Here is a 10,438-nt window from a genome sequence, read left to right on the forward strand (position 1 = left end):
GATTTCAGCCTCTGGAAGATTTGTTTAAATTGACATAAAGCTCATAAAAGATGCATCTCCCTCCCTGTAAAGGATGAAAGAAGAATTATCTGAACGATGGGAAGGATTTACTTAGAAAAGTGAACTTCTCCCCTGCCTCTCTTTATAGTAAGCACTTTCTTGGGCAGTATCCTTCCAGCCAACAACAGAATAGGCTCTTCAAGTGAGTATGTGGATAAAGAAACAGTCAGAAAACAACTCTCTTAAACAAATAAACAATGTATGCTTGAACCTCATGTTCCTAATCTCTGCCATCATTAATCACATTCAAAGTTTGTCTCTAAGAGCCTAAGTAAAGAAGTGGGAGGTAGGGAGGAAAGGAAAGAAAATAAACTCCTGGGTCAAGTTAGATCTGTGAGACACATAGAAGACGAGAACCCACCTTTTCTGCCAAAAACAACTTCAGGAAACTTGTTAGAGGGTGGCCAACGTGGATATTATGGAATGATTATGATGGAAATCAAACTGTGAGGTAGGAATCAACTCATGGGCCTAACACGGGATATTATTTCAGCATTCTGAAAATGAGCGTCATCTGGATTTCAGTAGAAAACCTATAAGGGGGTCTGAAAGTACTTCATCCAGGTACACATTTATGTCTTTTGTTTAAGAAAAAGAAAGAAACTAGAATCACAAATATGGTTGACCAAGACCATATCATAAAGAGATGTGAATATAGCCTTCGGAGATACAAGAATGAAGAAAAAAGGAGGAGGCATAGAGAGCAGAAGCCACCTAATGTCCCCAGTCACAGCTCCACATCGCTTCTCTTATCACATCAGAACCGGACATGAAAATGAGCAACATTATAGGGCCATCTCCCACAGCTGAGAACAGAACAAAAAGGCAATAAACACCCTTTAATTTCTTACCTGCTGTTTGTATTTCCTTTCCATTTTTCAAAATTTCAGATTCCCTTCAGATCCTAAATAACTCCATCATCATTTTCACATTTACAAATGAAATGTTCTGTGCCAAAGAAATCTAAGTAAGTGTGAGGTCAGTGGGTTGCCTAGGGCCATGTTCCATAATGTAGTGATGAGAGATCATCCCTTAGAGAGCCAGGCTGGGCATCACTGTGTATTTTTTGTATATCCTACTTATGACACAAGAATGTTCCTGATTTATAGCAATTAGTGAAACAATAGAATGTTCTCCTTTTGCCTTTCACTGTTGTGTCAGAAAAACTGCTGATTGCTTTTTGGTTGAAACCTGTCTTGCTGGTTGTCAAAGAGCACTATTCAAATGATGAAAGCCAGGTGGGTCACTACACATTTGATGAGACAATAAGATTTACATGCCAAGGGCTGACATAGGCCAAGGGTTCATCACCAACTCATGGATATCATCAGATTAATCAAAGATATACCTGCCAGTTCAAACCTTTCCCAGAATCTGGCCCATTAATAGACATGAGAATTAGAAAATAGTCATTTAAATAAATGTCTTATTGCTTAAATATCTCACATAGGCTTTCATCCTTATCCCTAATAGCAAAAACCTTAGAAATTTGTTGTGTCTTTGCTAATTTAATAATCCCTTCCCCAAGGGAAAAAAAAGAGCAGCTGAAAGTTATTATCCTGATACATCTCACTTATAAGTTTTATCCTTCAACACATTAAAAGTCTTAAGTGTATATCTTCCTGGGAATATTTGTAAGTTGACACTGTAACAGAGAAATAAACAAAAGTAAACTGAACAATGAGTAGATCAAGGTATAGTGCTACATAATAAATCAGAGTTATGAAAACAGTATTTTCCCTGCTTGGAGTAAGGCCCACACTAAAGCATTTACCAGCTTTTGGGGAAAAAAAGTTATTACATTCTAATGTAATTTTGAACTACTTTTAATATAATTTTCCTTACAGAAACCTACGTTGAAATCCTAAGTTATATTTATAATGGCCAAAGACATGAGGCCAGGAAGCTTCAGGATACATCACACACACTCTTATCAAAGGATAACTATCTACTCCACAGAACATCATTATGTTTTTTTATGTTCTTTTGATGTAAATGAAATGTAAACCCAAGGGGCTCCAGCTGCTGGGATATTGTATAGACACTCAAACGGTCATCCAACTTTATATAATCATCTTACTTTGAATTTTTGGGATGTGAATAAAAGTGCATTCTCTCTGATGTCATTTTCATAGCAGCTAATAGCAACTAGTATGTAGATAAAGTTCTGTGAGTACAAACCTGGCAATGAGACACACTTTCAATTTTGTACATGAAAAGAGTCAGATGTCAAACATACCTAAAATTTCAAGGTCAAGATTAAGAAATCAACCATAGGATGCAAAAGAAAAGAGAAAAAAAAAAAAGCAAGCGAGATGTAGGGGGAAGAGAAAGAATGGGGTATATTTTGACTGAATGAGTATGTTTTGCTTCTTGGATAATACCATACCCTTTTTCTAACTATGTATTGAAAAGTTGGCTACAAATGTACATAAGATGTGATCATCTTGTAGCTTAAAATAATCTCTCTGAAACTGTAGTTGCTAAAACTTTCTGGACAGCCATTCAGATTTAGGTTTAATTATAGTAAATCTTATTGAAAAAATAAAGACAGTAGATAATTGGGTTTTTTCGTTAGCTAAATAGAGTCCAAGTTTTAAACTACCCATGAAAATATGATGAAAGTATGTACTACATAAGGTAAAGTATAACATTTTATGATATGCTTTCTGATCTTAATGATTTAGCTCCAAATATACTTTCTTTTTCTGTAATTAGAAAAACAGTGTTAGCCTGATTAGATAGGAATATTCCTGCCACACTAAGTCGTATTTTATGACAATAGAATTCATGGAAACATGATATAACATAGACATATTACAGTGAATCCTGAAACTTCTGTGATTGTAGAGGAAATTTTGTGTTTATGTTGTAAATGCACATATGTGAATTTTTCTGCAGAGAAAGGACTGCTCCTCCTTTATACTATCCAATGATAACCTGACCTTAAAAAAGAATAAGAGCCCTTCAACCCTTTCCTTTCAGTATTGCTATTTTAGTATATATTTTTATTCTGTCTATTCATTGACTTCTTATTCAATAATAATTATTGGATAACTATGTAGGATCCAAAGACAGATAAGCCAAATGTATTCCCTGCCTTCAGGGTTCTTTGGACTAATTTAAAAATGCAGGTGGCAAGAGAAACTGAGGAAGACATTCAAATTGCTAAGCAAACAGGATGTTCTATCTCAGCCCAGGGTATCAGGGAAGGTAACTGAGCAATATTTGATGTTTCAATCTATTACAGTTACTGTCCTTACTGTCCACAAATTATTCTATCCATCGCCTCTTCATGTTGGTTCCTGAGTCTTTCTGACATAATCCCAGTAGACTTTGAGAGTTTTCTTGATTTCCTGATTAACAAGATATTCTGGTCTTATCTTGTGTGCTTCCCACTCCAGACCTAGAATTTGCCAATCCTCCAAGAAGTTCTTGTCTCTTTTTTTCTTTTTAAAGATTTTATTGGGGAAAGGGGAACAGGACTTTATTGGGGAACAGTGTATATTTCCAGGACTTTTTTTCCAAGTCAAGTTGTTGTCCTTTCAATCTTAGTTGTGGAGGGCGCAGCTCAGCTCCAGGTCCAGTTGTCGTTGCTAGTTGCAGGGGGCACAGCCCACCATCCTTTGCGGGACTCGAGGAGTTGAACCGGCAACCTTGTGGTTGAGAGCCCACTGGCCCATGTGGGAATCGAACCGGCAGCCTTCGGTGTTAGGAGCATGGAGCTTCAACTGCCTGAGCCACCGGGCCGGCCCCACTCTTGTCTCTTTTAACAGAAAATAATATTTAGATATCACAGTCTGGATGTTAAGGGTTCAAAATTCAACATTTTTAAAATACATTTTTCAGTTATAGTTGATATGCAATATTGCCATATTTTGCCATGTACAATGCACACTTTTTTGTCCAAATTTGTGAGGGGAAAATAAGGATGTGCATTATATATGGGTAGTACTAAACATTAAAACGAAAGATTTTTTTCCCCTGAAAGTTTGGGCCAAAAACGTGGGTGCACATTATACATAGGAATGCATTATACATGGTAAAATACAGTATATTAGTTTCAGGTGGATAGACATTTATATACCTTACAAAGTGATCACATCAATAAGTCTAGTATCAATCTGGCACTATACATAATTGTTACAATATTAATGACTATTGCTGTAGTCATTATGCTGTACTTTATATCACCATGACTATTTTTATAACTGCCAATTTGAACTTCTTAATCCGTTTTATGTTTTCTACCAATCCTCCAATTTCCCCCACTCCCACCACCTAGCTACCATCACTTTGTTCTCTGCATGTACTATGAGTTTATTCCTGTTTTGTTTGTTCATTTATTTTGTTTTCTTAGATCCCACATATAAGTGAAATCATCGAGTATTTATCTTTCTCTGTCTGACTTTTTCACTCAGCATAATGCCTTCTAGTTCCATCCATGGTTTTGTCAATGGCCAGACTTCATTCTTTCTGACGTTTCAGTAATATTCCAGCATATGTGTACCACTCATCTACAGGAGGATACTTTGGTTGCTGCTGTAGCTTGCCTATTGTAAATAATGCTGCAATGAACAAAGGGGTGTATATAGATTTTTCAATTACTGTTTTGGATTTCTTTGGATAAATGTCCGAAAGTAGAATTGTTGGGTCATGGTAGTTTTGTTTTGTCTATTATTTTTTGAGGAACCTCCATACAGTTTTCCATAGCGGCTGCACCAATTTACAGTTCCCCCAACAGTGCACAAGGATTCCCCTTTCTCCATATCCTCACCAACACTTGTTTGTTGATATATTGATAATAGCCATTTTGACAGGTATAAGGTGATGTCTCATTGTGGTTTTGATTTGCATTTTCCTGATGATTAGTGATGCTGAGCATCTTTTCATGTGTCTGTTGGCATCCATATATCTTCTTTGGAGAAATGTCTATTCAGGTCCTCTGCTCATTTTTAAATCGGATTGTTATTTTTATGATGAGCTATATGAGTTTTTTACATATTTTGGGCATTAACCCTGTATTGGAAGATCTGACAATTAAGTTCATGAACTTGTTGCAATGATGTAACTAAACTTTTTTGATATAAGAGGGATTATTAATTATGAATTTGTACCAACAGGACAGTTAACCAAGTTTACTATTTGCAAGTGCTGAAAAGGCTGCGTGAAAAAGTTAGACAACCTGAACTTTTTGCCAACAATTCATGGCTCTTGCATCACGACAATGCACCAACTCACAGGGCACTGTCTGTAAGGGAGTTTTTAGCAAGTAAACAAATAACTGTATTGGAACACCCTCCCTACTAACCTGATCTGGCCCCCAGTGACTTATTTCTTTACCTGAAGATAAAGGAAATATTACAAGGAAGACATTTTGATGACATTCAGGACATCAAGGACTCTGATGGCCATTCCAGAAAAAGAGTTCTAAAATTGCTTTGAAGGGGGGACTAGGCACTGGCATAGGTGTATAGCTTCCCAAGGGGAGTACGTCAAAGGTGACCATAGTGATATTCAGCAATGAGGTATGTAACACTTTTTTCTAGGATGAGTTCGCAAACTTAATTGTCAGACCTCATAATTGGCAAATATCTTCTCCTATTCAGTAGGTTGTCTTTTCATTTTGTTGGTGGTTTCTTTTGCTGTGCAAAACTTTTTAGTTTGATGTACTCCCATTTGTTTATTTTTTCTTTTGTTTCCCTTGCCTGGGGAGATATACCAGAAAAAATATATGTCACTAGGAACAATGTCAGAGTTTACTACCTATGTTTTCTTTCAGGGGTTTTATGGCTTTGTGTCTTACATTTATGTCTTTTATTCATTTAAAGTTTATTTTTGTATATGGTGTAAGACAGTGATCTAGTTTAATTTTTTGCATGTATCTGTGCATTTTCCCCAAAACCACTTATTGAAGAGATTGTCTTTAACGCATTGTATATTCTTGCCTCTTTTGTCATAGAATCATTGACTATATAGGCGTAGGTTTATTTCTGTGCTCTCTATTCAGTTCCACTGATCTAAGTATCTATTTTTATGCCAGTATGATGCTGTTTTGATAACAATACCCATATACTATCGTTTGATATCAGGTAGCACAATACTTCCAACTTTTTTCTTCTTCCTCAAGATTGCTGTGGCTATTTGGGGTCTTTCATAGTTTCACATAAATTTGAGGATTATTATCATTATGCATTACCTTCTAGCTCTCTGAAAAATGCCATTGGTATTTTGATAGGGATTGTATTGAATCTGTAGATTGCTTTGGGTAATATGGGCATTTTAACAATAAAAATTCTTCCAATCCATGAGCATGCTATATCCTTCCATTTATTTGGGTTTTCAGTTCCTCCTTTCAATGACTTATAATTGTCTGAGTTTCAAGGTATCTTCTGATTTCCTTGATTTCATTGTTAAGCCACTCATTGTTTAGTAGCATGTTGGTTAGCCTCCACTTTTTTGTGTTTATCAGTTTTTTTCTTTTAATTGATTTCTACTTCAATACCATTGTGATTGGAGAAGATAATAGATATGATTTAAATCTTCTTAAATTTATTGACTTGTTTTGTGTCCTAACATGTGGTCTATCCTTGAAAATGTTCCAGACTCAGGCAGGGTCCCAGGGTGGGGTGAGGAGATTCCTGCACTGCAGGTCCCGGTGGAAGGGAGTGGAGACCATGCTGGTTCCTGCTGCAGTAAAGGGGAGCAGATGGGGCAATAAAGACTCAGAGACATAGTTGAATTGTACAAAACCATGTTCATCCTACAAAACAAATGTGTTGCTCCCTCTGGCCTTGGAGGGGGAGTGGGGGTGAGAAGCACAGGCCTCCTATGATCTGTGGTCCACCAGTGCCAAAGGAGTTCGCAGTGGTTCTGAGTGAAAAAGGAGGTTGGAGCCCTTCCTGGGAGATCCATGTCCATGGCAGTTAGAGGTGAGCTAGGGGCATAGGGGCCCCTGAAAGGGGAGGGTTGTATGGAGTGGGAGAACCTGGGGGTGGGTAGGGGTTACAAAAGAAAAAAGAAAAAGAAAAGGAAAATGTTCCATGTGTACTTGAAAAGAATGTATATTCTGATGTTTGGGGTGACATGTTCTATTAATATCAATTCAGATTATCTGGTCTAATGTGTCATTTATGGCCACTGTTTCCTTGTAGTTTTTCTGTCTAGATAATCTATTGATATCAGTGAGGTGTTAAGGTCCCTACTATTATCATGTTACTGTTGATCTTTCCCTTTATGTCTGTCAATATTTACTTTATAAATTTAAGTGCTCCTACATTGGGTGCGTAGATGCTTCCAAGGGTTATATCCGCTTATTGTATCAATCCCTTCACCATTATGTAATACCTTCTTTGTCTGTTACATCCATTGTTTTAAAGTCTATTTTGTCTGATAGAAGTATTGCTATCCCAGTTTTTTTTTGTTTGTTTCTTTGTTTCCCTTGGAATGATATATCTTTTTTCCATCCCTTTACATTCAGTCTCTGTGTGTCTTTTGATCTGAAGTGGGTCTCTTGTAGGCAGCATGTGTATTGGTCTTGTTCATTCAATCCATTCAGCCACCCTATGCCTTTTGATTGGAACATTTAGTCCATTAATGTTTAAAGTAATTATTGATAGGTATGTAATTTTTATCTTTTTATTAACTGTTTTCTGATGGGTTTTTTGGTTCTTTGCTTCCTTCTCATTCTCTTGTTCTTTTCTTTTGTATAATATGTTTATGATTGTCTATGTGTTATGTTTAGATTCCTTTCTCTTTATTTCTTCTATACCTCATAGGTTTTTGGTTTGTAGTTATCATGTACTTATTTGTGGTTATCATGTCTTACATGCACTTCTATATGTACTTATCATACATACCAAACTGTTTATAGCAGTCTATTTTAAGTTGATGGTCACTTAAGTTCAAACACATTCTACAATCAGTACAATTTTTACTCATCTCCTCCACCCCCTCCATTTATGTTTTTGTCACTATTTTTTTTTTTACTTTTTTTGTTTGTATGTTACCCTTACTTTATCACGGTATTTACATATGATTTTCCTAATTTTGTATTTTAACCTTAGTATACTAGTTTTAAAATTGGTTGATTCACTGCTTTGACTTTGCATTTGTCAATGAGATTTTTTCTTTCCCATATTTTCTTATTTTTAATTTTGATCTTTTCTTTTCTACTTAAAGAAGTCTCCTTAACATTTATTGTAATGCTGGTGTAGAGTGATGACTTTCCCTAGCTTTGACTGTCTGGGAAACTCTTTATCTCTCTTTCAATTCTAAATGATAACCTTCCTAGGTCAAGTAATCTTGATTGTGTTTTTTTGTTTTTCATCACTGAATATTTTGTGCCATCCCCTTCTGACATGCAAAGTTTCTGCTGAAAAAATTATCTTATAGTCTTATGGGAGCTCCCTTGTATGTAACTAGCTGCTTTTCTCTTGCTACTTTAATATTCTCCCTTTTCTTTAACTTTGGTATTTTAATTATGATGTGTCTTGTTATGGGCTTCTTTGGGTTCAACTTGTTTGGAACTCTTTGCACTTTCTGGACTTATATGTCTATTTCCTTCACCAGGTTAGAGGATATTTTCAGTCATTGTTTCTTCAAATGTGTTTTCAATCCCTTACTTTCCCTCTTCTATTTCTGAGACTCCTGTGATGTAAATGTTGGTATGTTTCATATTTTCCCTGGTGTACCTTAAATTATTTTCTTTGTTGTTGTTGTTGTGATGGGGTTTTTTCTGCTACCTTGTCTTCCAGATCACTGATTTGATTCTCTGCTTCATCTAATCTACTGTTGATTCCCTCTTGTATATTCTTCATTTCAGTTATTCTATTGTAAAGTTCTTATTCATTTTTTTAATGTTTTCTGTCTCTTTGCTGAAATTTTCACTGAGTTCATCTATTTTTCTTCCAAGTTCATTGAGCATCATTATAACCAGTGTTTTGAATTTTTTATCTGGTAGATATCTTATCTGTGTTTTATTTTGTTCTTTTTCTGGAGTTTTGTCCTTTTCTTTCCTTTGGGACATGTTTCTTTGTCTCTTCGTTTTGGCTGACTCTCTGTATTAGTTTCTATGTATTAGGTAGATCTGCTACATCTTACAGTCTTGAAATAGTGGCCTTATGTACAAGGTGTCCTGTGGGGCCAGTCAATGGTCACCTGAGCCAGGTGCTCCAAGGATGTCCCCTGTGTCTGTTGTTTTGTGCTCTTCTGATGTAGTTGGGCTTTGTTGCTGCTGGCAAATCAGTGAATGGGAATGACGCTGAGACTGTTTGACTGAGTGCTAGATGTGACTACATTGAATGAGCTGTTGTGAAGGGCTGACCTTGGATTGCTTTAGTGGGGCTCTGGTGCCAGCTGAGGCCACCCATTGAATGTGTCAGTTGTATAGCTAGTTGGGTGGGGCTCTAGACATGTCTGAAGCTGGGTGCCAGGTGTGTTTAGTCTGGAGCCACTTGGGAGGGGCTCTGGTGCCAGCCAAGGTCAGCCTCCACTTGTCCTGGGCTTGGGGCCACTTGGTAGATTTACAAAGTGATCATAGTTGTTGCCATTTATGTGGGGCTTGGAGGCACTTGGGAGAGTCTACACTGTGAGCTGAGGTTGGCTACCAATTTTGCTGTGCTTGTGACACTGGTGTGTGCTACGATGCATGCTGAGTCCAGCTTCCTTTTGTGTTGGTCTTGTGGCCATTTAGTTGGAGCTACATTGCAGACCAATGTAGCTACCACTTATGCCAAGTTTAGGGCCATGTGGTGGGAGTTACAATGCAAGTTGAGGCTGGTCACTGATATGCTGGACTTGGGTTCACTTGGCAGGAACTACAAGCACTCTGAGGGTGGCCACTTCTTGTGTGGGGTTTGTAGACCTCTGAGAGAGTCTGCAGCATGAGATGGGTTGCCACCACTTGTGTGGGGATTGTGGACCTTTCACAAATTTTTCAGCATGAGCCTAACTGGTTACCACTCCTGTGAGGTTTGCAGATTTTGGGGTAAGTCCACAGCATGAGCCAAGGCAGGCCATTAGTGTGGAGTAGCTACTGGAAATGTTGGGTGGGGCAAGGTCTCAGGGAGATGCTGAGGTGGGGCAAATTCTATTAATCGAGGTTAGGGAGAGTGACAGATATTGTGCCCACCTGCACTGGGCCAGCTGAGTGGGAGGAAAGTTCAACAAAGGAACAGTGATGTCTGCCAGCACTTTCTTCCCCTGAGAAAGTTCACCCAACCCTTGCCCCTCCAGCCCTCTACCTGAAGTTAGTCGATTTTGTTCTTCTGCATTTATCCCTCGTTCTTTCCAAGCTGCTATCCCTTCACTGGGAGTACAGGCACTTTAAGAGCTGTGCCCTGGTCTCCCACAGCCTTTTGTTTCTCTCAGACATAGT

Source organism: Rhinolophus sinicus, linkage group LG14, assembly GCF_036562045.2.
Source record: "Rhinolophus sinicus isolate RSC01 linkage group LG14, ASM3656204v1, whole genome shotgun sequence".
In the NCBI taxonomy this organism is placed as follows: Eukaryota; Metazoa; Chordata; class Mammalia; order Chiroptera; family Rhinolophidae; genus Rhinolophus; species Rhinolophus sinicus.